Consider the following 26,994-nt stretch of genomic DNA (forward strand, 5'->3'; position numbering starts at 1 on the left):
TTAAGCCGGGTAACATGAACGGTTGCAGTGCAGCGGTGTGGACGGTCAGGGGGAAGGCCAATCAGGTCGGCGACGTATTGTTAACCTCTGATGTTAGACGAAGGACGCGTTAGGAGCCAATATAACAACATATCGGCTTCTCCGGCATCGGGTGCGATGCCGGGCCCCGATCAATCGCCGACGCAAAATTCACGAGGAACCACAATTCACAATTGCTGTCTATTGGATGCTGCCAATCGTTGCCTCCTTGGGATCCCATTCGTTGCCGCCAAACACGGCTCTGATTCATTGCGTTTTTTTCTTCTAAATGGTAGCGTTGTGCGAACTATTTTTTTTAATTAAGGTAATCGAAACACAGACTTTCATTTGAGAGCAAGTTGTTTTTGTGTTTCCGCTTTAATGAGTATAGCCGCTGAGAACATTAACATTCCATGCAACTGGTCATCCTGTTAACATCTGACTAGCGTATCAATGTTCGAAAGATAAAAAAAAGAAGATTATTGCTTACTTCCGCGTGCGATATACACAGTTGTCCACGTGAGGGTTGCTGGCCGATGCGATATCTTTTCTACACTTGTTCCTGGGGCGGTGACGTTCATCGTAGCGGCGTTTGGCGAGCGCTTGGTGTTGAAAGGTGCGGAAAACGGACCAATTGTCGGCAATTCTAAGTACGTGAAGTATAGCATTAGCCAAGTGTGGGTGGTGATCAGTTCGCTGAGTGTAGGGCGAAAGAGTATCGATGCTGCATAAGGGGATCGCGTTCAGAAAGGAGACGAAAAGGGCTGAAGCGCCCGTTGTGATTGACAATGGTAATGTGGATGGGATGGGATTTTGGTGCACCAAATGTGGCAAGGAAGTAGCAACGGAAGAACTGTTTACTGAGATCCAGGAACTGCAAGAAGTGAGAGAGAGAAAGCAAACGAGCGGGGTATGATGGTACGAGTTGATCACGATACCCTACTGCTCACACGTTAGGCCCTCCCCAAGGATTTTTGGGAGTAAATTGATAGATTAATCGTATTTGTTGTTGTTGTTTAATCGTATATATTATTCGCACATGGCTGAGCCACTCGTCGCATGTAGCGTATACCGTTTCAAAATCAACTCGTCGCATGTAGCGTATACCGTTTCAAAATCAATGTGCCGGAAATAGTTGCGCTCGCTGCTGAATACACTCGTGGGATGAGATATAAGCCAGTACAGTCGGACATTGAACACTAAAAATACGCACGCTGTAAAACAGGAAAGCTGAAAGGAAAAAAAAAATAGAAGAGAGACGACAGGCGGTAGCAGAGCACTTTTAAGGCTGCCACGTGGTGAGGAGCTTCCTCGTAGCACACAAGAAGAAGACTTCGAAGCCCTGGAAGTTTAATCGGAAGCAGGCTTTGTCACACGGCTTAGCTTATCCTTTCAGCTTTGCCAATATTATCTTTTTTAACAGAGGGCCTGTCGTTGGTATGAGAACGTGACCTACGCAAAAGAAAACTAAAAAGTATATTGAAAAATAAATCTCAGCTGAGTGCGTCTTTCAGCCAAAGAGCCGAAAGTGTTGCGCGGATTTTGCACACCACCATGTTCTTTAAGGTTGGCGTGACTGGCAGCCGCTCTCGTGTTGCTGCTGCAAGCATGACAAGCAGACAACCGAAGAAGGAGCATCACTTGAAGCGATAGTTGTAAGGTAACGGCTGTCAAGCCTGCGTGAGGCTGGAGTCGTTAGCTAGTTAAGTGATTCTAAGAGTAGTTTTCACCTCTCTACATACCTTCTGCGTCATTTCTGTATGCCCTGTCACCTTTCTGTCTACCATGCATGTACACAAGGAATGAATAGATATTTTCTGAGCGTTCTGTGTCTTCAATTCGTATAGACTTAGTGACGACCTGGTATGCAGAATGGCTACACTCTTCCAGTGTGCCACGGCTTTGCTCCTTTCTGTGTACTAGGTACACAGAAATTCTACAGACATTTATGCGAATGACTATTAACGCATGAAAGATTAAAGAACATTTTTGTACAAAATAATAAAGCAAAGTAAAAATAATATAATCAATTAGAAAGTAAGTAGGAGTAGAAAGTTGAGTAGAAAGTAGGAGGTAGGACCGAGGTACGACTGAGGTAGTAGGTAGTAGGACCGGTAGTAGGACGGGAAATTAAAGAATACAGTATTTATTTCTTTATGTTATTGCTATTTATTTTGTTATCGATGACCTATATTACTTATGCGAATGACTATTAACGCATGAAAGATTAAAGAACATTTTTGCACAAAATAATAAAGCAAAATAAAAATAATATAATCAATTAGAAAGTAAGTTTTGCTGCTCAGGTTGGGATCCAACCACGCTGTTTCAATTTCGGGTAAGAACAAGCATATTAATTGTTCTACGTGTTCAGTAATGTCGGTATACAGAGTGTTTCCTTTTATCTGCCACAAATTTTCATTAAAAGAGGAGTTGCCCTAGGGCGGTTTTACTTTTGTCATTGGATTACTCGACGGGGCTGCTACTATGAAACCAATTTTTTACTCAATTACGGGACTAATTAACAGAGATATTTTAATCAGCTTTCCTCACCGCGTGCTATAGACCCAAGTATTTCACCTCGTCCGCCCGCTGGAAACAGAAAGTGATCGCCAACGAGAGACGGTGACGGCGATATCTCCGCCCTCACTTAACATCAGAGAAAATCGTCATACGCGATGTTGGCAAACCCTTATCGTGGTACGTTTGACATTCTTTGTTTTGTTTTTCTTTTTTTCTTCCTTTCGTTCCCTCATGTGTTCGCAGTCACTTGCCGTATCAGTCATTTCATCCTGCCGAGGACGGCTCTTGCCCTTCCCTGGTATGATAAGCGCTGATAGGTACTGGTGGAGCCCAAAGCTCAATGCAAATAAAAAAGAAAAACAAAACAAAACAAAGGTCGTGGCACATTACGTTTTTCTGTGACGCAAAGTGAGGGCGGAGATATCGACGTCACCGTCGCTCTTTTGGCGATCACTTAAAGGTCAGCTCCGGGGAAAATTCATTGTCACAGATCACAACAAAAGCGGAGCAGGCATAAAGGTTTGTGCCTACTGAGTGTACCTCCAAAATAGTTTGGCAAAATGCCCTGCATTTACGGAGAAATCAATTTTTTTGGTTTGCCGTCCGATCGTCCACTCAAACCAGTGACGTCACGGCCATCTTTCGCTTTGGCTCTTCTTGGCCCTTTGACTTGCTCGCGGTTTCGCAATCGCCAGCGATCGCCAGGCTGAAAGCGAAATCGAGAGTCGCCCGTATGCCCGTACATACAAGCATCACGAGCACCGTACTCTTGATCATCAAATTTGATCAGATTTGGTCTAAATTTGATCATCATCGTTTTCCTTCGGCTGGTCAGTACATACAACTTTGTCTAAGGTGTCACCTTGCGAGAGACATGGTGTGAGAGAACTGTTAGAATGCCGTGCTCCCCGCCGTACGAGCAGGTAACAACAAATATGTTTCGTACCAAGTTATCAGTTGATTTTGTGCGTGATTGGGTGATACGAAACCAGTGGTTTAGCGCTCTGAACTTATGAAAGTAACAGTCGTGTGTGCTCGAAGCATTTTGCATCAGAATGTTGCGATGTCGTTCACCTGAAGACCGATTCGGTCTCGAAAAGTCGCTGAAAAGGCACCTGCCTGGTTCAATGATGACAAAGAGGATACACCAAAGGGTCTTACAAAGAACCTAATTAGCAGGTAAGTGTCCGCACGAACTTGCACTATGGCTTGCACACAATATGAACATGTGAACGAGAAATATGGGGCTGCTGAGCCCAATAGTCCGCGGTTGTATGTAAAACTACGCAGTTTCTCAGAGAAGTTGATTGCGAAATTACATGAGTTTGAAGGAGCCTGAGCCTGGGTACAGAGAACACGAACAGTCACAGCAGATGAAATCAGCAAGAAATTGAGGGTCCCTGTTTTGAGGCGCTCTGTGTCTGTCTTCACTTCTGTATGATCATGCTCAGCCTTTTCCCAACCGTGGAACAGCCCCGTATCCCACTTACATGGCAGCGTTATTGTTCCTCTTTGAAAGCCGGGCTGTGTATGTGAGTGCTGTGTGTTCAAGTTGTAATGTAAGGTTATCACATGCCACAAATTCCATTGTGTTCTAGTCCGCTGAAGTTGACACCAGCAACGAGCAGCCCTTCAAAGGGTGCTCGAGTACCTTCACCACCAAGGGTTGACAGCCAGCATGCTCATCACCGGTAGGCACAGTTAGGCGCATTCGTCTGTGAATCATCACTTTGACGTGCTGTATGTTCCAAGAGGTAATAAGGCACATTTCCTTTGTAGTGCACACCGTCATAACACACATGTGCAGTCCAGCTTGTGTATGTTGTTCGACAACATATTTCCTATTAGAAGGGGTACATTTGGGGGCAAGCTTTCCTGTTAACATTATTGATCACATTTGTAGCTTAAATGTGTTGATGGGTGATTCCATCTCAACTCAGGCAGGGTGGTCCGGACACCATCACCGATTTCCCTTGAAAAAATATATGTTGTACCGCAACACGCATACACACAGGTGCAACAAATATTTTGGCTCTATGTGGTGTGGTCCACCCGAAAAAAAAATCCAAAGAAATTGACCTGGCGACGGAGCTTATTGACGGAACGACTTTGACATTTTATTCCTCGCCATCGGACGGTCCCAAACTATAGATTTTTTTTTCACAAAATATTTCAGGTACAGCGACTTTCAGCGTGTATAAACAGCACCGGTCAATTCTATTTTGATCTTTAATTAAAAATCGCCAAAGTTGCAACAAAATTCACATTTTGCTCATATTTGGCCTTACGCAGTGCTCCTGCTATATATGCCATCGAGATATATGAGGTACGGCTGTGTAGGTCGAAGCGTGCTCTTTAAATTGATGTCAAATTTACATGTCTGTACCTTGCCCATTTTCGTGAAGGCGGTGTAGAATACAGCTATGTTTTCAAAAGTTGGGTTTTTTGGACTCTCGTTTCTCAAAAACCCCACCTCCGATTTCCTTCATATTTTGTAGTTATATAGCCCAGGCTATGACCTACATGTGTTCGCAAAACATAAGGTTCACGCTCAGCACAACTCGGGATAGCCCGCAACAAACGTGGAGTGCGGAGCACATGATGTAGGCCGCGACCATTAGAACTACGCCACAGAGTTAACAGCCGGGAAAGGTAACGGTAATGATAACGGAAACAGGAACGGTATATTACCGAAATTGGAGATGGTAACGATAACGGAAACGCATACCACGGTCCTCCATTACCGGAAACAGAAACGGAAACGAATTTGTCGTCTGGTATTGAATTCGGGTAATGGCTATTCCTGTTGTGCGATGACATTTGAGTGACTTTTCATTTTTTGTTTTCGTTTTGATGACTCCATTCCCTGTAATGCTCTAAATACTACACGAGAGCGCGCAATACTGGGTCCGAGGGTGACTCCGTCGCTTACCTCGTCCCATTCCTCATAACTCATCATATCAACACCATACTCCACCATAGCACGAGGAAGAGGCACTACGATTTTTAGTTACTTATTATTTTGTATTTTTCTTTTCTTTTTTTCTTCTTTTCACCGTGGTCATGGCAGTATTATTTACTACTGATAGTGTTCACCCATGAATGCGACATTGGATGAAAGTTACGCCCGTCTTGAGTTGCTGGATTCCGAGTGACTGAAGACATGTTCCCACTTTTTGTTTTTTTTATCTTGCAAGTTGTGCGCATCCCAACGACGTAAAAATAACTTGTGTATTGTGTACGCGTGACACCGAAGCAGCACTTGGGCAAAACAGGGCGCTGATAGAACCGGACAGGCTGTCATCCCGCAGCTCTGTAACAACCGTTCCATTACCGGAAACAGTAACGGAAACGTAACAGAAACGAAATTGAAAGGCAGGTATCGGAAACGGATAACGGAAACGAAAATATAGCAGTATCGAAAATGGAAACGGTAACCAAAATACGTCCATTATCCTTCCCTGGTTAACAGGATTATTTATTGGCGTCCGCTACTGCCGACGTCTCGGGCTTCGAATGACACAGCTCAGGATGCAGACCTACCGCAAATCCCATCCTAGCAATATATTTTGAGTCTTTCTGACTCGTTTTTCCCACAGTCGAATCTCAATGCGGTTTACGTGAAGTTCGGCGACGTTCTGAGTCGGTGGTTTGTGTTTTCCAAGTACAGTATGGATTGCGATACTGCATCCCTTACAAAAATGCCAAATGAGTACCTATAGAGAGCCAAATGTATTTTTATTGAGTCTATAGAAACTCAATAAAAAATCAACTCCTAATGAGTTTCCTCCATAGATAGTCAAAAGAATTTCTTATGATTTTGCTAATTGTATTTCTTATGAGGAATATCAAAAGATTATCTATTGATTTCCAATTGAAATGCAAACGTGGTGCGTTCCGTAGCTTATACATAGTCTGAGTAGTCTGACTCCCATACTTGTCTATCACGCTATTTCTTTGCGATTCCATGAATAGATATACGCATGTGAAAACTAACGTTCCTACCGAGGGAAATTTCTATAAACACAGACAGATAAAATCTGACAACTTAGGTTTTTTTTGGGAGCGCCTGTTTCTTTCTCTTTTTTTTCTTTCTCTGTCATCATAATTTTGAGCAATAAACAATTGGATTTATGTGGCCAAATGTGCGGTCCATAAGACAACACTTACTGGGCAGTTGTTTATATACTGTCAGAATGGGTTGCACATCATGCCTGCGATTAGCAAGTGTCACTGACACAGTCAAATGTTGAAAGACAAGGTCAATGACAATGACAAGGTCAATGAAAGACAAGGCTTAGGAAAAGGAAAGGGGGAAAGGCACGGGGGGGGGGGCTCTTTTGTTGTGCTTGACGGTGCACTGCAATGAACTGCGATAATAACATAAAAAATAGTTTGCAAACGGTTAATTATAAACTAAAAAGTGCTTCAAGACTCTTTAGCGGAACTGGAAATATAAATATTTTTAACTATATTTTAATTATTTTGGAGGGATACGCATGGGGATACGAAAGTCGTCCCAATCGGACGGCTGCATATGCGTGGTTGAATCAGTCCTCTCCGGCGCCATCTTTGGTTTGGTGTTGGCTCACAGTTTGCACGTGTGAAAACCGTTCTTCGCACGCGTGCCGTTTCTCAGAATGTGTTCTATGAGATGGATTGCGAAGCAGCAGTGGGATATTTTCCCGGTAAGGACTATAGCGGAACCCAGAGAAGGAACAAGTCTTCTCACAGAATCGAAAAAATCAAGATGGCATCGAAAACCAGCGCTGCCGTGTCTTCGTTGCGCGCTGGAGAGAAGAAGAACCTGCGATTGCGGACCAAATTTCGGTGAGCTTATGTATGTGTGAATGAATTTCGTGTCTTGTCGACGCCGGTATGGTCGCTCTAATAATAATAACCTCTCTTCCCAGTGTTACAACGTTGAAGATGACGTTGGAGGAACTGGGGCGAGCCGCAACACGCTGGCAAGCAGTAATTGCTTGAAAAGAAGAGGACACAAGTTGCAGTGTAGGCCGCGACTTTTCGTTGGTGTGTGCGAGTGTGTGTCTATGTTGACATCAACGAAGGAATCTCTGACACTATTCGTGGGAACAGGAACAGGCGCACAGCAGCTAGCCAGGTGAGTGAAATTTTAGGGTGTTAACGAGGTCTGGTTTATTAATTAGCAGGTGTCGACTCATAATGGTCACACAGTCTAACTTCGTCCTTAATCGTATTCTTTCAAACTGGTGCAAAGAGATCTGCCTTTTAACCCTGCAACCTTGCACGGTTTTCTCTATGTAACAGATCTGTTGTTTTCTTGCCTGGAGGTGCGGCGTGTGTGCAGAAAAAGGAAAACCAGGAGTTGAAGTGCCAGCGGGACACCTCGCAGAACACAATCGGTATGTGTTGTCGATGCAGCATACAACTGTAGCAACATGTAGTGCTTTTGAATTTTCCACAAACGTGCAGCCGGGATTGTGAACACATTGTGGAGCTCTCCAGCCTATAAAGTCCAGGACCAAGAAATTTCATTCCGTATGACAAAGGTACATTACACCCATTAACATCCTGAGTCATAACCAGTTCTCGATATGTAGGTATTATAAACGTTCTCAGGTATGGGATTGCAGTTTTGTAATTTAGCTATGTTATATACTGTGCTGTTTCTCTGTTGAAGAAATTTCTGATGAAACTGGTACACAGGATGTTCGGTGCCATGCACTAATTTGTGACTACGTGTGCACATGGTAGTCGTGTACTAAGGTCACGTACTGAGAATGTGACTTCGGTCAAACCATTGCGACCTTTAAAACCCTGCATACATCAGAAGCGCTCCACTTCATAATGCTGCTTACAAATGGTGTTAAATTTGCTATTCATGCAATACTACAAATGCAGTTTTTGCAGGTGTTAACAAATATTTTGTGTGAGGTAGTATAGACGTGGAAGCAAATCTTTTGTGTGAGATAGCATACTTAATGCCAGACAGCTACTTAATTAAAATGCATTAATTAGCTTTACTTAACTACATTGATAAATTAAATTGGGGCTTTTTGGGCTGTTCCGAGATCAGCAGAATGTGAGGGAATTCTTGTTCATAGGGCCACGTCCTTTTACAATGCCGAAAGCAAGGCAAAACTGTGGAAGAAGTGCAGGTAATGCACTACCAGTTCTTTTTGAGAGCCAAGTGCTCAGACTAAAATTTGCGCCTGATTGGTGTAACAGCTGGCTGAGGTCCAGACACGTAGCAATGCCGTTGGGAGTCAAACTGCAATCAGCTCGATCAAGCAGTCATTTCAAATTTTTGCAAATTTAATAACAACACAAGACTATTTGATATACGTGGATGTTGTGCTTCTATCTCGTGTACGTGTCCGACTGAGCCCAAGTACATTAGTTGCAGGATTTCTGAAAAATTGGCTTAGTTTAAACAAGGACTGCCTCCTTTATGCTATCATGGATTTGCCGAAAAATAGCAAGACTGCTTGGACGTAGAATCCACATGCAAACACTGCATCAATGCTCTCATCATAGGTTTTAGATCAACCGCTGTAGGAAAATAATCCTGTTTTTGCATGTTTTTTATCCATGTTTGTGTTTCCATTTTAAAATGCATGCAGTATGCAGCTCGCTTTTTGTATTTTTGTTTCCTATACCACCAAGAGTGGATGTTTATCATGTCTAGAAGGTCATGTCTAGACTTGAGCTAATATTTGTGAATATAGGTTGCAATCATTGCCATTTTTATGTATGTACATGCGCTTTGTCTTTTCAGGAGAGGCACGTGGAAGATACCCTTTAGCATCAGATACTCAACTGAAGAGGAGCCCCTCCTTGTTGCTCTCAATGGAACCAAAAGTAGTATAAATAAAAAGCTTGTTCCTCATATGCCTGTTTTATGCGCTTGCATGCAACATTTATGGCGCTGAAAGCACACGACACATCTCTAAAGCAATTCTAAAGAAAAGCGATAGAAACTCTCTCATTAGTAGCTCATTAGAGTTTCTATAGAATTACGGTGGCCAATATTCCGTAAGAACTCAGTAGGGGCACGTCAGGATCTCATAATAATATCTATAGACTCTCTACAGAGTATTTAATGTGTCTATAGAGTCAATACAATAGAGTTTCTTTAGAAAATCATTTCACATTTTTGTAAGGGTGTGCTGACTGTGCGGTGTCATGGTAGCCTTCTTAAGCCAAAAAATCAAAATAACTACGCGTTTGTTATCAGAAACAAGTTTGGAATGCCGGGCAGAATGGTGCCTTGAACCGCGATACCATCAAAATGTAATAATCGCGTGCAATCAAACAGAACCGTACACTTTTTAAGCAACTAGTCGTCAAGAAATGGTTTATTTATATTTAAAAAAATCAGAAAAACGATAATACAGATCACGAAGCTTGTGAAGTATAACTAGGGTTCCGCGTTTTCGGTTTTAATCGAAAAACATACGCCGGGTAAATTTTCCTCATTCGGTTTTAATCAAAAAACCTCGAATACAGAGGAACATTCCAGGAACCATGACACTGACAGATAAATTGCTGCACATGCCCAGCTTAAGATTCCAACCTGCAAAGCATGCTTTCCCTTATCACTGTTTTTTCTTGGTACTTGCTATGGTTGGATGACCAGCGACCACATTGAGTGTTCCAGGGTCAATCCTTTTGTCCCGCATCGGGTGCGCTGGTCGGAATCTCATTCTTCTGCCATTGTATGTGCCCCACCGCGCTCGTGAACCTTTTAGGGACGTGACGTCAAGTAGAATCTCTGTCACCGGCCTTTAGTTGTTTAGTGGAGAGGTTACGACAGCGCATACACCTCCACTTTCCACGTACCGCGGTCCTGTCTTTCCGCGGCACTCGAGATGGGAAGAAAGAGGAAGAGGGCTTCGGACTACGTTTGCGAAAATCAAGATTTTGAACTTCCAGGCAAGGAAGATGTTGTCGTATGCAAGTATTGTCGCGTGACAGTTAATGTGGGCTGCGGAAGAGGTGCGGCACGCATATCAGAGCACGTGCAATCGCGACGCCTCGTAAGAAGCCTCGTAACGAAAAGGTGAGCAAACGCCTTCCGGTCATTTCTTGCAGAACTTATAGAACTCGACTAATTAGTGAAAGGCAGGAGCTGTTTCTTAGAGGCACTTACATTTGGACATGTTCTTAACATATTCTCGTTTCAATAAAGTTTCTTTTGTGATGTCACGAAACTGGTAATTCGCATCGGTTGTTGTGAAGGCTGCGTTAGACGCGCACAGCACTGAAATTACATCGTAATTGCTATTCGCCGATAACTGTCGGTTAACCCATGTACAGGCAAGGAAAAACATCGAAGAACTTCGATTTCGCGAAAATCAATACACATCGAAAAACATACGCCGAATCCGCCCAAAAATAAACATCGAAAACGCGGAACCCTAGGTATAACCTGGCTGGACGACGCCGTTAATGTTTCTTTTCAGAAGGTTCTCTTGTTGTTCCTTGGAAACTCTGGACATCTTGACTGTGACACGTCCATCTCCTTCGAGGTTTTTCGTCCACATGTCGAAAGACTGGATTTCAACAGCGGTTCGTGCTGTCTCCCATTCTTCCTTCTTTCTGACCCGGTATGTTTCTAGGGAACTTGTTTCTAATAACAAAAGCGTCGTTCTTTTGATATTTTGGCTTAAAATGGATGCCATAGCACCGCAGAGTCAGCATAGTCACACGCGATCCATACTGTACTTGGAGTTCATATCGAAAACACAAGCCATCGACTCAGAACGTCGCTGAACTTCACGTGAACGGCATTGAGATCCCACTGTGGGAAAAACGAGTCAGAAAGACTCAAAATATACTGCTAGGATGGGATTTGCGGTAGGTCTGCATCCTGAGCTCTGTCATTCAAAGCCGGAGACGTCGGCAGTATAGCAGACGCCAATAATCCTGTTAACTATCTGGCGTGGTTTTCCTGGTCGCGGCGCACTCCACGTTTGTGGCGGGCTATCCCAAGTTGTGCTGAGAGGGAACCTTCCGTTTTGCTAACACATGTAGGTCATAGCCTGGGCTATATAACTACAAAACATGAAGGAAATCGGAGGTGGGGTTTTTGAGAAACGAGAGTCCAAAAAACCCCATTTTTGAAAACATAGCTATACTCCACACCGCCTTGACGAAAGTGGGCAAGGTACAGACATGTAAATTTGACATCAATTTAAAGAGCATGCTTCGACCTACACAGCGGTACCTGATATATCTCGATTGCTTATATAGCAGGAGTAGAGGCGTAAAGACAAATATGAACAAAATGTGAATTTTGTTGCAAATTTGGCGATTTTTAATTAAAGAGCAAAATTGAATTCACCGGTGCTGTTTGCGCACGCTGGAATTCGTTCTACGTGACATATTGTGCAAAAAAAATCTATACTTTGGGATCGTCAGATGGCGAGGAATAAAATGTCAAAGTCGTTCCGTCAGAAAGCTCCGTCGCCGAGTCAATTTCTTTGGGATTTTTTTTCTGGCGGACCACAAAACATAGAGCCAAAATTTTTGTTGCTCCTGTGTGTATGCGTGTTGCGGTACAACATATTTTTTCAAGGGAAATCGGTGGTGGTGTCCGAACCACCCTGCCTGAGTTGAGATGGAATCACCCAGATGCTCTTTGCACATTTTTTAGCAATGTTAGCCTTAACCGGTATAATTATATTACTCTGCTTCTCCTTGCTCAGGCCTCAGGAAAAAGATACATGCAGGAGCACTGGTGAGGCAACATCCAGTGCTACAAAAACGGTGCCACAGCATTGCAAACCACCTCTACTGGTGCGCATGGACAAGCAATGATAATGGGAAGTAGGTCCTGGTAAAGTGGCTCGCGATATTATCATGGATATTTGGATCATGGCGTTGCTTCATATATTCATGAGACTCAAGGTCATGCAAGACGTGCATATCGAGACATTGGAGAGCAGTTTTGGCTCCATGGAGGTGATTTACAATATTTCAAGCTAGCAAGGATTACTAAGCAATTGTCCTGCATTCCTCACTTACAGGGACTGAAACATTCGAACAGCTGGAGGGCATAATGGATGTGCCTCCTCTTCCGAAGGACATCCTGTCATTGTGTGCACTACAAGTTTCCGTGCCTCAATGCTGTTTCTCGGTCATGTATCTCAAAACACCACGTCTATCTTTTTCTGTGTGCCCTATGTTGTTTCTACACAAGAGGAATGCATGCGGGAAAACTACTGAAATATGAAATTGCATTGTTCCTTTACTGTGCAGGCTGGTTCTGTGTGTTTTAGGCGTTCTAAGAATGCTAATATTCATGTTAGGCTAAGTCCAGGAGCTTACTGGACCTGTGCTGAATCTCTATGTGCGGTGGATGTTCATGAGGCCCTGACCAGAAGCAAAAGGCTACAGAAGCTCACCACAAGAGATACAGTGAATGAGTTACTAAAACACCGACAACTCTGCAAAGCATTATCTGCAAGTGGACAGCAGAAGGGCTTGTGTGAACGCGTACAAGCAGTCTCATACCTAGGATTTGTGGTTTTCGGCACCTCATTTGCGATTAACCGGTGGCTTCTGTAGAAGTGCAGGGATGGGGAAAGCAACACGAGTTTCCTATGCACACGGTAATCGATACTCCAGGTTCTTTACACACTTGAACTATATGAAGTGTCAGGGAGAGATTAAAGGGGTTGGGATGCTTTCATACAGATGGTTTGTTACATCATAGGTGCATGTTTTCCACACCATAATACTGATAAAAAAGAATTATTTTTGTTTCGTGTCATACTTCGCGACATAGAAACCCTCGAACAGATGCCACGGACCTTAGAGCTATAACCAATCCCATTGGTAGCCGTTAGCGCTGGGACATTAGAGCTGCAGAAATTTCGGTATTCACGGTGCCCATTTTATACAGTTCTATTCCCATCTTGGTTTTAAAGCACACATTGGTACAAAAGAGGCTTCTTTTACGTTTACGTGGCATGATGGTGTTGCAACCCCTCTCAGTGGTTAGTGGGATATGACCTGGATATGGTTAGTATGATATGTCAGGCAGTTCTATGATCTATGTATGGTGATAAAATTGTGTTATGTGTGAAACTACAGTATCTGTGGAATATGTGGAAATGTGCATTGATACTAGAATTAACCAACTGCTGAAACCAATATCCAGATCCAGATGTAATAATGACATGGCCAGGTGAAGTATGCAAGCAACTCGTCATCCCCCTTTTTATTTTATATTTTTTTTAGTGGTTGATTAACGTGTTGTGGCATGATTGCATTGGTCTTGAGATGAGATGAGAGAAGTGAGATCCAAAGATGTCTCTGATAATTACACTTTCACTGTGTACTTGCACTGTGCAAGGTTATTGCGTCTTTATTTTTTCCTTCTTTCGTTTTGTCCTGCTCTTGAGCTCTCAAAAACCATGTATGCCCTCATGTAAGTATCTTGTTTGTTCTTGTATCTGGTGCTTGCTCTCTCAACAATGCATAATTTCATTCTTACGTACCTGCCTACCTACCATGTTGTTGCCAAGTACGACGCGTTCACACGATACGTCAAACGCCAGCCATTCGAGAGAGATATATGTGCGTAGTGTGTGACTTCGCAAGCAGCAAGTGATGCAGCGGTGACGATACGAGAGTGAAGTCTCTCAATAAGCAAGCAATTGACTTACTTTATCAAAGGTAACTACAATTCCAACAAAAATATCGTATGTAGGCGTAGCACAGCTCTGTTGATAATACGTGATGTTCATGGTGCTCTTCGCCAGTTAGCCGCAGTCCGGCAACGCGACAGCATAATTGCACGAATCCTAAGCCCACTGGTGGCATCAACAACGTGTTTTGGCATTTGCAAACCATTCCACAAATAGAAAAACACTGCAATCAAGGAGACTACGTCGATCGAGCAGACACTCCCTGCCACCATCGCTTGTTTACTTACCCGTATGCTCCGTAGAGAGGGAGGGAGGTCTAGAAGAACACTGATATCACTTACGTCAGCGGTATAGACCGCCTAAACCAATTCCGTCATAAAAATGGCGGCCCCCATGTGTGTTTCGAGATGGTTAATTTACGATTATTTAAAATATGGGGCCATTTTCTGGAAATGAAGGGGGTTTCAGACATAGTTCGAAATCGGCTTCCAGAATATCGTTACAGTTTCAATAAGTCAAAGTACCCCCGGAGCTGACCTTTAAGGTGCGCAACAGACGGCAGAGCTCAAATAATTAGGGATGTGGAGCGCGCTGCGATTACTTTCGTGCTTCGTCACTGGTTTGAGCACATCGTGTGAAGCTCAGGCTTTAATATTACAATTGCAATGTGCTCCCTAAAGTCATAACGAAAGAAAGAGAGGACTCCGACTTAACGTAACAAACAAACTTTAAGCAGACGTTTCGCCTGTTATACGACGGGCATCATCAGTGCAAGACTGAGCGGGAGAGCCGACAACCAGTCGCTACTTAAGGAGATGACAGTTATTGATTAACTTATTGATTAACTTATTGTTCGCTAAGGGGGCCACGGTTTTTGTTACAATGCAAGGGATGGGATCTCCCGCTCAGTCTTGCACTGATGATGCCCGTCGTATGACAGGTGAAACGTCTGCTTCAAGTTTGTTTGTTACGTTAAGTCGGATTCCTTTCTTTCTTTCGTTATGTCATCTCCCGGCTTTTGGAGTATTTTCGCATCCCTAAAGTCATTAATTAAAAAGTCGATTAAATATTTCTGTTAATGAGTACCTAATTGGGAAACGTACGGCTTGCTAGTAGCAGCCCCGTCGAGTAATCCAATGGTGAAAGTAAAAGCGTCCTAAGGCAACTCCCCTTTTTATGAAAATTTGTTACAGATAAAAGGAAACACCCTGTATGTGCAGAAGACAGGGGCACATGTTAGTAGCTTAGTTAATTCAAATCATGTTGCCAATTATCTGACAAATGACAGCTTCTTTAAACCTTACAGCCCGCGCATTTCCCATTCACCACGGTTGCTGTTGTCTATACTCTACGTTATTACGCTCCACTATGTTGGTATTCTCGAAGATCACCTACCAAAGCCAGCCTCATCTTCTTTGATACAACAGTGACGCTTAGCAGATGCCTTCTTGTGCAAAGGTTGGTATAATTATTGGTGCACAAAACCCTGTGTATATGACAACGAAGAATGATAGCATATCTACCGAGTACCGTGCAGTTCTTTATTTTTCGCATATATCTCTCACATCAATTTAGCACACACGTTAGTCGCGCTGAATTCATACACATTTACCTTGTTGAGCCAAGTTAAAATAGGTACCATTACTAGCCACATAACAGTGCCGTATACAATAAGAAAAAGCACGGACTAACAGCGACTTTTCGCTGCAGAATTTCTCGACCTATTCGGTGTACGAATAGTATAAAATGAACGAAAACGAATATGCACAAAATAAAAGCAAAAAATGCCAACAGTACCAGCAGGTGCATAGGCTCTGCGTCCACAAGAATTTCTGCTTGGATAAGCACATGAGGACACGACGATTCATCGTTAAACAGTACCCATCTCATCATATAAATAGAGATGACGCATGAACATTTATATTTAATTAACGTCATCACGTCATCATGTCATGTCGTTTAACTTCCCAAGACGCATGCGTGCTTGGCACGACACAACAAGGTTTTCTCTTAAAGTTGTAATGCCAAACACTTTTCCACAATGTCACTTTCTATGTGTAGTGTGTTGTCACATTCCACAACCTCGTATATGACTGTATCCCAAATGTAATCAAGAAATGATCGTACTACTACTAGCTTAGTAATAAAAAAAAACAAAAAGAAAACAAAGTTCTTAGCGCAGTGGCATTGCCTATGTTTGAGAGCGCACATGGCTAGTATTTATTTAATATGCCGAAAGTGTCATGTATAAATATGTACGAATTGAAGCGTCGTGACTTCTCAAGTGATCGCACATAGTACGTGAACTCATTAATACGAACTTTCTTGTAGCACGTGCCCACATCATTCCTTCTACCTGTACCATAGAAAATGACACCACTCGTGCTGAGTGAGTGTTTCCTTAGACGGTAACCTTTAAGAAAGTAGCGCATTAATTTTTGCTTGGACTCCTGATCTGGTGTGTGAAAAGGGTCCTGAACATATGCGCACTTATCCCGAAGCTTGGGAAGAGACGTCAACAAATGAAATTTCTCAATTACCGGCCAATGGGCGTGGCGTGTTCCATTGACAAGGCGTTCAAGTTGCCCATTCATGTTATCGAAAGCGTACGCCGAGTCATTCCACAGGGGTCCCCAGACCAGCACAGAATCGGAAAGATGTAACAATAGGTGCGCGTTGAATGTCATGTGCTCTTTTCCATACATCTGCTCATATTCTTGTAAAAACGAGTACATTTTTTACGTGCTTCCCTGAGTTTGTCTATTGCAACAGTGTCTGACACACACACACAAAATGCATTAGACTTACGAAAGTAATCCAGTTCTTGTAATAGATTTGTGGTAATATTCCACGCAAAACAATGGGAGAGTAAAACAACAGCCAATTCTGCCATTCGGGTGCTTTCCAGTACTTGCGCAATGCCATTGATCGGGGCAGCCTTGAAATTTCCCATATTGGATGTAAATATCGAAGTTGCCTAGCTGCCAATTTCGTTTATCTTTGACCCAATGCTGTATGGAAAGGCTGCTTTGGTGTCAGACCACATGCACGATGCGTGCCTTACGAAACCAGCGCACATAGCATATATGCAGTCGACAAAGAAGCTAACTGGAAATGAAAAGAAGGCCAGAAGAAAATGAATGCTACGGCCTTTTACCCCATTTCTAGGTTCCTGAGATTCTTCGGCCTCAGACGTGCACTCAAAAATGATTCGTGTGTTCCTCCTGCAGGTTTTGGCGACAAAGGGTACAGGGTACACGAGTGCATGACCATTTCCTTTTGGCACGACCTCGCCCTCGTGGACACACCAGACACAGCCCTGCGAACCATTAAACTGGTTCATATTCATGACCATGGCTACTCTGTCTACGCTACATGGGCTTAGAAAGATGCGGACTGTTTGGCAGTTTCCTTGACGATCAGTCCATTCAAAACCCGTGCTCGATAACGTGTTCATTTGATTCACAAAGGGCTCCAAGAAAGTATTCATGACTGGTTTCCTATCTCCAAACCATAGCCCTCCCAAAATCATGTGTCTCACACGAACCGTTAGGGGTAGCTCGTTGATTTGGAGTAGCAACGGCCATATGCTATAGGCTGAGGACTCGTACAGGGGTACGCCGTCTGTTTTCCAAGGAAGTGACAAGTCATTTTCAGAAGTTGTTAGATCGTATAGCCTTTACTTGTTGTGATTGAGCCTACATCGAGAGTCAGTGACCGTGAGAGCTGTTTAAAGTCCAGCTCGGGCATCGAAAGCTTCTCCTTCACTTGCTCACTGATATCGAAGGAAAGAAAGTAGCTGAAATCATAATCATCTAACACTGTGTCCGTTTCAAAGCTTACACAGCATGTGTCGCAGTGGAAGCCTCGTTCAGTAGAAATGGTACACCATAGACTGATGACTAGACAAAAACTGCTTGAGGAAGAGCTACTTAGAAGTTGTCAATGCAGCCTCTACAGGTAATTGAGCTTCCAGGAGACGAAGAAGGCTTTCTGTTGCCTCCTTGGTACAACTGTGGCGAAGACTGTGTCCTAATATGAGTAGCAATCTTTCTCCCTTAGTGACCTTTGACCCAGTGTACAGTCCCTCAGTCAGTGAATATTGAAAATAAATTACTGCCTACTTTTTACAGCAACTCATGTTCATGACCAGATAATAAAACAATGCCGTTCATGTCCTCGATTCTGCAAAAACTGTCAATATTTTGTTATGTTTAATATCTCTCTCACAAAACGCTGTTTCTCCAAATGAGGCACACACTAAAATATTCAGTATGCAAGAACAACTGACAAACAATGCATTTAGTGGCTAACATTGTACATACCAATTTTGTTGTTGTGGCATCTTGTATCGTAGAAGAGCTTTCATCGTCACTGATGTCAGAGGAGGAGCTTGCAGTTTGATCATGCTGTCCAGTTGGGCCCGCTGCTTCTCCGGGAGCATCAATCGGCAGCCTTAAAGAATACGCAGGATACTGATAGTTTGATCCATGAGTCTGGAGCGGGTATACTAAGCTATCCAAGCAAAATGTCATTCCCTTAAGCTACTAACTGTTAGGTACCGCTTAGTTGACGGAAGGATAATGTAGCAATACGAGAGTACCTCGGACACAGACTGTCGAAATACTGTTTACAAACGCACCACATTCGTCACTATCGTACTTACGATACATACTTACACACCACTAAATGCTCACCGTGTTTGTGTCCGGACTTCCGCATGCCGACGAAGCAGAATACTCATGGTTTGATGCTTCACTACTATCCTCCCCTGGGTGTACCGCACGGTCCCTCGCCACTTCTTTGATTTGCATGGTCACACTGTATGGAACGTGAGAGCAGCTCCGCATTCTTCTCATGCCTGAACCTTGTCGAGCGTGGTTTCCGAACATCCTCCTCGAACAGCCACTGTCGATACCCTCTCTTCATACTTGACACTTAGTTGTATTATCAATGCTATGTTTGAAGAAGGGGTTTTTCCAAAGGAACTTAAAATTGCTAATGTCATCCCTGCATTTAAAAAAAAATGAGATAAACTAGATAAGTCGAACTACCGCCCAGTCGCAATTTTACCGGTTATTAGCAAAATAGCGGAAAAATTACTATTAAAGAGACGAACATTTCTTTGAAGTGGGTAAGTTATTTTCATGCTCTCAGTATGGTTTCCGTAAGGGACAGTCGACAGCCTTATCCTTGTTCATATCTCTGAGGAAATTCGGGATAACATCGAGCTGAATCTTCTGACGCTAGGGGTGTTTATAGTACTGTCCAAAGAGTTTGATGTTGTGGACCATGATATCTTATTGCAGAAAATTGAGAAGTATGGAGTAGATCCCACTGGAAATTAATCAAAAGTTATTTAACAGATCGAGCCCATTACGTTTTTGTCAATGGAAGTTGTTCAACTAGGCTTGGATGTCGCTGCGGTGTACCACAAGGCTCAGTCCTAGGTCCTTTTCTTTTTTTTGTTTGTTTGTTAATGATTTGGCAAAATTTATATCTGGAAAAAACATATTACAGTCAACCCTCGTTTTATGAACGTTCGATCTGTGAATTCCCTCGCTTTGTGAACACTTCGTTGTGAAACCAACTGTATTCTTTTATAGTCATTTGATACCTCGATTTATGAATTCCCTAGTTTTGTGAACGTGTTTTCGAGAAACATTCGCAGTTCATAAATCGAGGTTTGCCTGTGTATGCGGACGATTTAAACTTTTTTTTTGATCGCTGCTGATAATGAATCTGAATTGTTTGATAAGGCCAGCCATGAATTACGATAACTTGCTGGTTGGCTAGGGTCTAATAAACGTATTCCCAATCTCAGCAAGTCACCTTACATTATCTTTCGCCCAAGACAAAAGAAACTTGCTACAGTACATAATGATTTAGTTTTCTGCAAATCCATTGTTCCGAAGGTAGATTCTATCAGGTTTCTCGGACTAGCCACGTAATTGCTGTGAGAAGGAAGATGTCACTTGGAATATATGCACTTAAAAAAATTCAGAGATTGCTACCTCTCCGTACGCTGATATCTGTGTACTACTCATTAGTGCGACTCTACTAAAACTCTGTACTTGTCCTACTCTACTACCTCCGCACTCTCCACTCTACTCTACTTTTCCCATTTGGCGTATGTCATCGAGGTATACGGACTTGCATGTCAGGTCTTCCCCAGAGAGTATCAAATACATTCGCGTTATTTTTGCACACCAGGCACGTGTGCAATCGATTTATCATTTAGTTAAGTTTAGGACTGCCTTGCTAATGCACAAGTTGGTGCATGGGTACACAGTTGTTGACTCTGTTGCACTTACGCGATTATCAACGCCATATTTCACGAGGTCTAATAACCTGCAATTATGTTTGCCACGTGTTAGGACGAATTATGGATTACTGAGTATTAGCGATTTTGGTGCGGGAATTCTTTATCGTTTGCAACAAGAAATATATCCGGTATTTATGTCTTAAAACGTACTTTGAAAAATTAATTTATGTAAATTAATATGTTTGCTGTTCTTTTTCTCTTTTTCTTTCTTTTTTTTGTGCCAATCCCACAAGTTTTCATGTTGAACACAATGTTGCTATTGTGACCGCGTTACAGGACATCCTAGCAGTCTCTTAGAAGGTTGTTTGTATAACATTAGTTTTAGTAATAAACATTGCATTGGATTGTATTGAGAGCAAAAGCTCAGTAACTGCCGACTGACCATCAAAATTATGCTCCGAAACTAGTGCTTCAATAACCCAGGTACCTGCTGTGCATTGTGAACTGAGTTTGAAGTAAGAAGAGCGGGGAGCACACCGTAAAAGCTATAGCGAGCGCAAGACGCAACGCCTACTAACAGCTGACGATTTTCTTTCGCGGTGTCTGCCTGATACGGCTAGACCATAGTGAATATCACGACCTACTACTATACTAGAGACCTTGACATCCGCAAAGCTCCCAGCACCGGGGTAGTAGTTCTAGCAATCGCCAGCTTCTTTATAGGATTTGACGCTAGCTAGCATTATTTGTTGCCACCTGATTTGCCGAAACCGCGGCAATGTATGGTGGACTGTGTTGCCCACCTCTGTGAGGCCGACAACGGCGAGCCCTTTCACCACCACCACCACCACCACCGCTGTGTTGACAACGACGACGAGGTACGGAAGAGAGCGGCGCGTGCTTAGCGTAGCCCTGTGTATCAGGTGAACGACGGTGGCAAAGATGATAATAGTGCACAACTCGTTTCCTCTCCCCAATAATGCTATGTGGTGATTGCAGCGGCCACTATAGTAACTAACCCATGACCCGACTCTCCCATAGGCGATTGCCATTTGTCCAGCTATAGAGTAGGTCGTGGTGAATATCTGTGCTTATACTTTTGCATGTTCTTTTTGTTTCTTTTTGAACTTTTCTTTACCCCAGTGCGCTTACACGCACCGCTCTCGGTTCAAGCTGCTTTCTTATCTTCATGGTACGATAACTTACACCACAATGCAAGAGCCTGAGTCTGGGCACACATGGGGACGACACACAACACACGACCACCAGCCAGCCTGCATCTACGCCATTTTGTCAGATAACTTACACGCGGCTTGTGCAATCAGCAGCAACCACCTGATTCAGGGAAGGAGGTCGACCGCATGAAACCACAAAATGCGACAACACTGACTTTTCTTCTTTCTCAAAACGAAGCAGCTTCTCGAAAGACAAGCCAATATAATCCTGTTTAATTTCCCTTGCGTTTCAAGCTGTTCCGAAGAGTTTACCGTACCGTCTGCAATTACCTGCGTGCATACCATTCAAAGGGCGGAAAGTTGTGCGCAGACGTGAGCCATATCCTAGTGAAGTGGACAACAGTGGAGGCCTGGGACGTCAATTCCACGCGTCAAATGACGCATGTAGCAAGAGCGACAGATATTTTGGACGATCCGTTCATAGTAGAGACGCTTGGTGGAAGCACCGTTCAAATCCTTTGGAAAATTGGGGAATGGCCGGCGGATGCGTATTTAGCGGCTGCAGGCAAGCATGGTTGATAATAGTTTTCAGTTTGATAATTGTTTAGTAGAAGTCCCACTGAAAGCTCAACTTCGCGACACTTTCTGCATAGTTCCGCACTGTTCCGCACTGATCCTCAGCTTACCGTATTTTCTGCATTCAATGGGCTCACTCATTTTTAGGCTGAGGAAGGAGGGGAGGGGTTCTTATACTTTCAAGTACAAGCACAGTTCCGAAACACGGAGCGACGCATATCGATTGACGTGAAGCAGGAACTAGACAGTCTTCGAAGAAAGTCATTATCAGAATAAGTTTAGTATATTCAATTATGAAACAACTGGCCAATAACGCCTCTCATTCATCGTTCATTCATCATGGAGACATTGTATTGCACGTCAGAACACAAAGGAAAAAAGAATGATTCTTCTACGTATCGAACTTAGCGAGACACAAGCCTTCGAACGCACTTCCGGGCAAAGCCCAAACGTCACAGACCTCCGAGTTGCGTCCATTCCCATTGGCAGCCGTAAGCACGTGACTTCTCGTGCGCTGCGTCACTGCCGGCGGTGAGGTCTGTGATGTCACAGCCGCATGAGTTTCGGTATCCGCGGTGCCAATTTTTGCTGTTTCTATTGCCCTGCTCGCTTTGAAACTTGCAATGCAAGTTCACATCGGTGCAAAAAAAACGTTTTTTTTATGTTCATCTGAGATAACCTGGGATGACCTGTCGCATGTCACCACTGTTCTGTAGTCCGTGCTTTCCCCGGTTCGAATTATCGCTGCCTAGAATCAAGTAATTACACGTACAGTGTCAACCGGTGTTTGAAGTCCGTCGTGTATTTTTTATTTTTATTTTTTCAGTTCAGTGTAAAAACGACGGCAACGCTTAGACAGCGTTCACACAGGCGATCCTCTCGTTTGTTAAACGAGGATCCCACTGAAATGTATTGCGCCCTTCATGCACGGACGTGTGAACAGCACCTTAGACATTAGTGGGTCCGTTTGCTGTGCGATGAAAACACGGACGAGGAAAGCGTCTGTGCGAACCCAGGCTTGCAAGGCTCTCAGTTCGAGTTGCGGTCCTATCTTCATGATTTGATTTCGAACGCGATGCTCGCAATCAGCAGCAGCCATCTAACTCACGTAGTAGGACAGGCGGTCGACTCTACCACGTAGATAAAACTTGTGGACAGGGCCGCTTTGTTTTTTGAGCTCGTCCGAAATAACTGTGTAGTGAGGGCTGTGGGGGAGGCGTGTGCAGCGTAAGCAGAAAATATCTGCATGCGTTTTATGTAGGAACTGTATATTAGATAGATGTCCCTCTTGTTTCCCTGTCCTGACTGCACCATCACAGGTGTTGCTATCTGGGGCAACACCATTGGCTAGGGACGTACAGGCAGATTCGGAAAACCTAAAGAGTACGGCTGTCGAATTTTAGGTCGAAATTACAGATTTTGCCATTTTTCTATACTTTGTTTCTCCCTTATTTTTTTTTTTATAAACCTTGCGTCTCCCCTACTATACAACATGCCATACACGTGCCCTAATTTCAGTAGACGCGTATGCTGGTGAAAAACTGTTAGCCGCGTCTTGTGCCCACATTAATCAGTGACATACATAATTCAGGTAATGGTTACCATTCTCCCGTTGAATGCAGATACATCGCCACTGACAGTAACAGCCGTAACAGTTTTGCTTACGATATTTTACAGCAGAACCAGCTTAGTTGGAACGCCGGAGGAATAGATTCGCAGAACGAGCAACAGCAACACCGTCACTGGTGAGCATTAAATAGTGGTAAAGCTCTTGCCTTCTAACTAACTTGTAACTTTAGCTTTCTAACTAATATTGTACATCACTCCTTGCTTTGTCTGAATATTACTATTGCATGTAGTATTGCATATCATGTGCATATAATCTGAATGCAGTCTTTGTGTTCTTACAGCATGAGGTATGTTGTGATCACCCTGAGCAGGTGAAAAGGCTTGAGAGAAAAATTGAACAGCTAAAACACAAGAATGATGAACTGCAACAAATGCTATAGGTACTTCTTTTTGCTCGTGACTGTGTATAGAATACAAACTTTTCCGCTGTTGACGTGCTTGACTTCTTGACACCCTTGACCTCTGTTCTTGACACAACTGATTGTTCAGTGAACTAGTAGAAGTTACCACCAATAAGGCTTCACTTGTTAGGACATTCGTACCTTGTACACACGGCAGAGACCATGGGTAAGCAAGGCTCGATTTGGGTGAATAGGCATTTCTGAAATGCAATTATTTATGGTCACAGTCCCAAGCACATTGTGCCCACGGCTTTCCAGTCTGTTAGTGGCTTCTTCTGCTCAGTTAGATGTGGTGCTATATATGTTTAATTTTAAGCACTTTATTTTCAGTGTTGCAACACACTGTGAAAACACTGGAGCACGCCATAAAGGACCTGAGAAGCTCGAGAGGCAGGGCAGCACGCGTGAACTCAATACGGTAAGCAGAGAGAACATGACTACTACCCTTCCTGATTGTATTGTTTCATCTGTGTAATTAACATTGAACATTACAATTCATTTGATGTGCGGTCAGTTTCTTTCCTCACATTCTCTCTATTTGGACTTATCGGCCTTTCATAATGTGGACTTGGGAAACGGCATCATGGTGTCAAAAGCCACACTAACCAGGGTTCAGGAAACATATAAAGGTTCCCTTTCCAAGTTCGCCCGCTCCTTGATGAGGGCTGTCTTCACAGAAGAAGAACTGGAAAACAAATCCCTGTTTGGGAAGCCCCCTAACGGTCACAAGGGGCATGATACAAGGGCTGCCCTGGACACCAGTCGTGTGAAAGCTGTACTCGGTACGCACCTCCTTGTCATTAACGTATGGCGTTATATGCCGTGCAACATGTTCCAAGCCACAATACAGTCAACCCTCGATTTATGAACAGTCGATTTATGAATTCTCGCGGTTTATGAACGGCACCTCGAGGCACAAAACATATCTTCGCCTCGTATTTCTCCCTCAGTTTATGAAATCCCTCTTTATAAATGATTTTCTTGGGAACATCAGGTGTTCATAAATCGAGGGTTGAGTGTACATAGTTCTCTGTCTCTGTACTATTGATCTGCTGTTGTATTGTCTTAATTGATAGAGATGTGCGGCGCACATTTCGAACTTTGATTATTCTTCGAATATCCATGCCCCAGAAAATGCACCTAGGCCTCACCAGACTTCACTACAACTGGGATGTGATTGTGTAATACATCAAATATTGCTATGCGTCTTCTAGTTTAATTCAGTAGTATGCAAATGTAGCAAGGAAGACTTGTAATGCCATCAGGCACCAACATGGATCAATATTTTGTACTTCCTGAGCTGGATTACGTTGCTTATTTCTTCAGTGTATATACCTTATAATATTTTCCTGAACGGACCTGCGCGACCTACAAGTGTCCTGACGCATTAATCAAAAGGAGTCTCAGCTCCATGCTGCACAAAATTAATAGGAAAACAGCAGGGAACACCTCAGCAAACCATGAATGAAGCCCACGAAATTTCAACGCCAATTACCCGCACCTCACCACGTCATGACTTTCCCACACCCACTGAAAATGGATGAAGCAAACAGTACCGATGATTATTTCTCTCTTTGCTGATGTCCTTCATTCAGATAATTTTGCTATTACACAGTCAAAACGCTGGGCACACATGAAGGTGCAGATTTCAGTAGCTTTTGTGTGTGCTTCGCTACGCCTAACGGCACACACTGGGTATACATTCAGCCTAATTTCTGTCCACTTTCTTCCTCTAGGATGTGTTGCCTTCCTACAAAAAAATGGGTTCCATTTGCCTACAGGAAGGTGGTATGGGTGAAAGAAAGGCTGTAGAATGTCTGTGGCTTTTCTGTGTACTTTCGTACTCCTGACAGTAGGAAATGAGTATACGTTCATTCTGTTTCTGCCTCTAATCCTTTCCTATCCTTTCTACAAAATAATGTGTTCCAATTGCCTACAGAAAGGTGAAGTGGGTGACAAAAAGTGAGAACAAAGTCATAAGACTTTCTAATGGGTGAGTGACTTAAGCTCTACGGTCCTTTTTATGAAAGCGACAAATTTTTTTGTAAGGGCTTCGTGCGAAGAAACTTGTAGGGATTCATGTTCACATGATTCATGGCACATATAAACATTGTATACGCTCTTTGCTCGAAGCAATAAAACACCCTTTTGAATGAAAACCGTTGTTGTCATAGGTATTGGAATAGTACACAGTTGCGGTTGACCTTACGCGAAATGCTTTAACGCTTTGCATCTCTATGAAAGAAATTTACTGTACACATTTTCTTACCTGAGAATAGAGGGGAAATCAAAGTCACACGTACGTCGCGAGACTTGATGCGCAAGAGACTGCAACGCCGGCGGCGAACGTGTGACTGACTCTGGCCAAGAACGGTGCATTGCTGAGGGAGTGGACTTTCAGCGTTTAAAAGCGCTAAAACCCCAGCGCAGGCAAGAAATAAAGGAGGGACAGAAAGTTGGTGTCCGTCCTTTACTTCTCCCCATGCACTGGGGTTTTAACGTTTTTAAATATGTTCTACCAAACAGCCCGGTTTTTAACTCTTTTGTGGACTCTCTATCCCGTTACAAGCCGACAGGCCACAAAGGCCCGTATATGTGAGCGGAGGCCTTCCTGACAGGGTTGCCACGTGGCCGGTATTTCATCGGCTCGGCCGGTTTGCTCGTTCTGCCGGTTACCGGTTGAAAGGTAATACCGGCAGCCCCTTGCCGGTACCTGCAGTTGAAGGCCTCTGATAGAGTCTTTTGCCAGACTTCTCCTTCAACATTCC

General features: G+C 43.4%; 1 long non-coding RNA gene across 1 annotated transcript in view; it reads left to right on the plus strand.

Annotated features, from left to right (window-relative positions):
- The window catches only part of LOC135401676 (uncharacterized), a 42,427-nt gene extending 17,788 nt beyond the window's left edge, over positions 1-24,639 (plus strand). The window contains exons 2-4 of the long non-coding RNA XR_010424881.1: positions 23,874-23,941; positions 24,107-24,205; positions 24,557-24,639. This is a non-coding gene — a long non-coding RNA (uncharacterized LOC135401676). The remainder of the gene's footprint in view (positions 1-23,873; positions 23,942-24,106; positions 24,206-24,556) is intronic.
- The last annotated feature ends 2,355 nt before the right edge of the window (positions 24,640-26,994 follow it).

The sequence above is a fragment of the Ornithodoros turicata genome, chromosome 1 (assembly GCF_037126465.1).
Source record: "Ornithodoros turicata isolate Travis chromosome 1, ASM3712646v1, whole genome shotgun sequence".
Classification (NCBI taxonomy): domain Eukaryota; kingdom Metazoa; phylum Arthropoda; class Arachnida; order Ixodida; family Argasidae; genus Ornithodoros; species Ornithodoros turicata.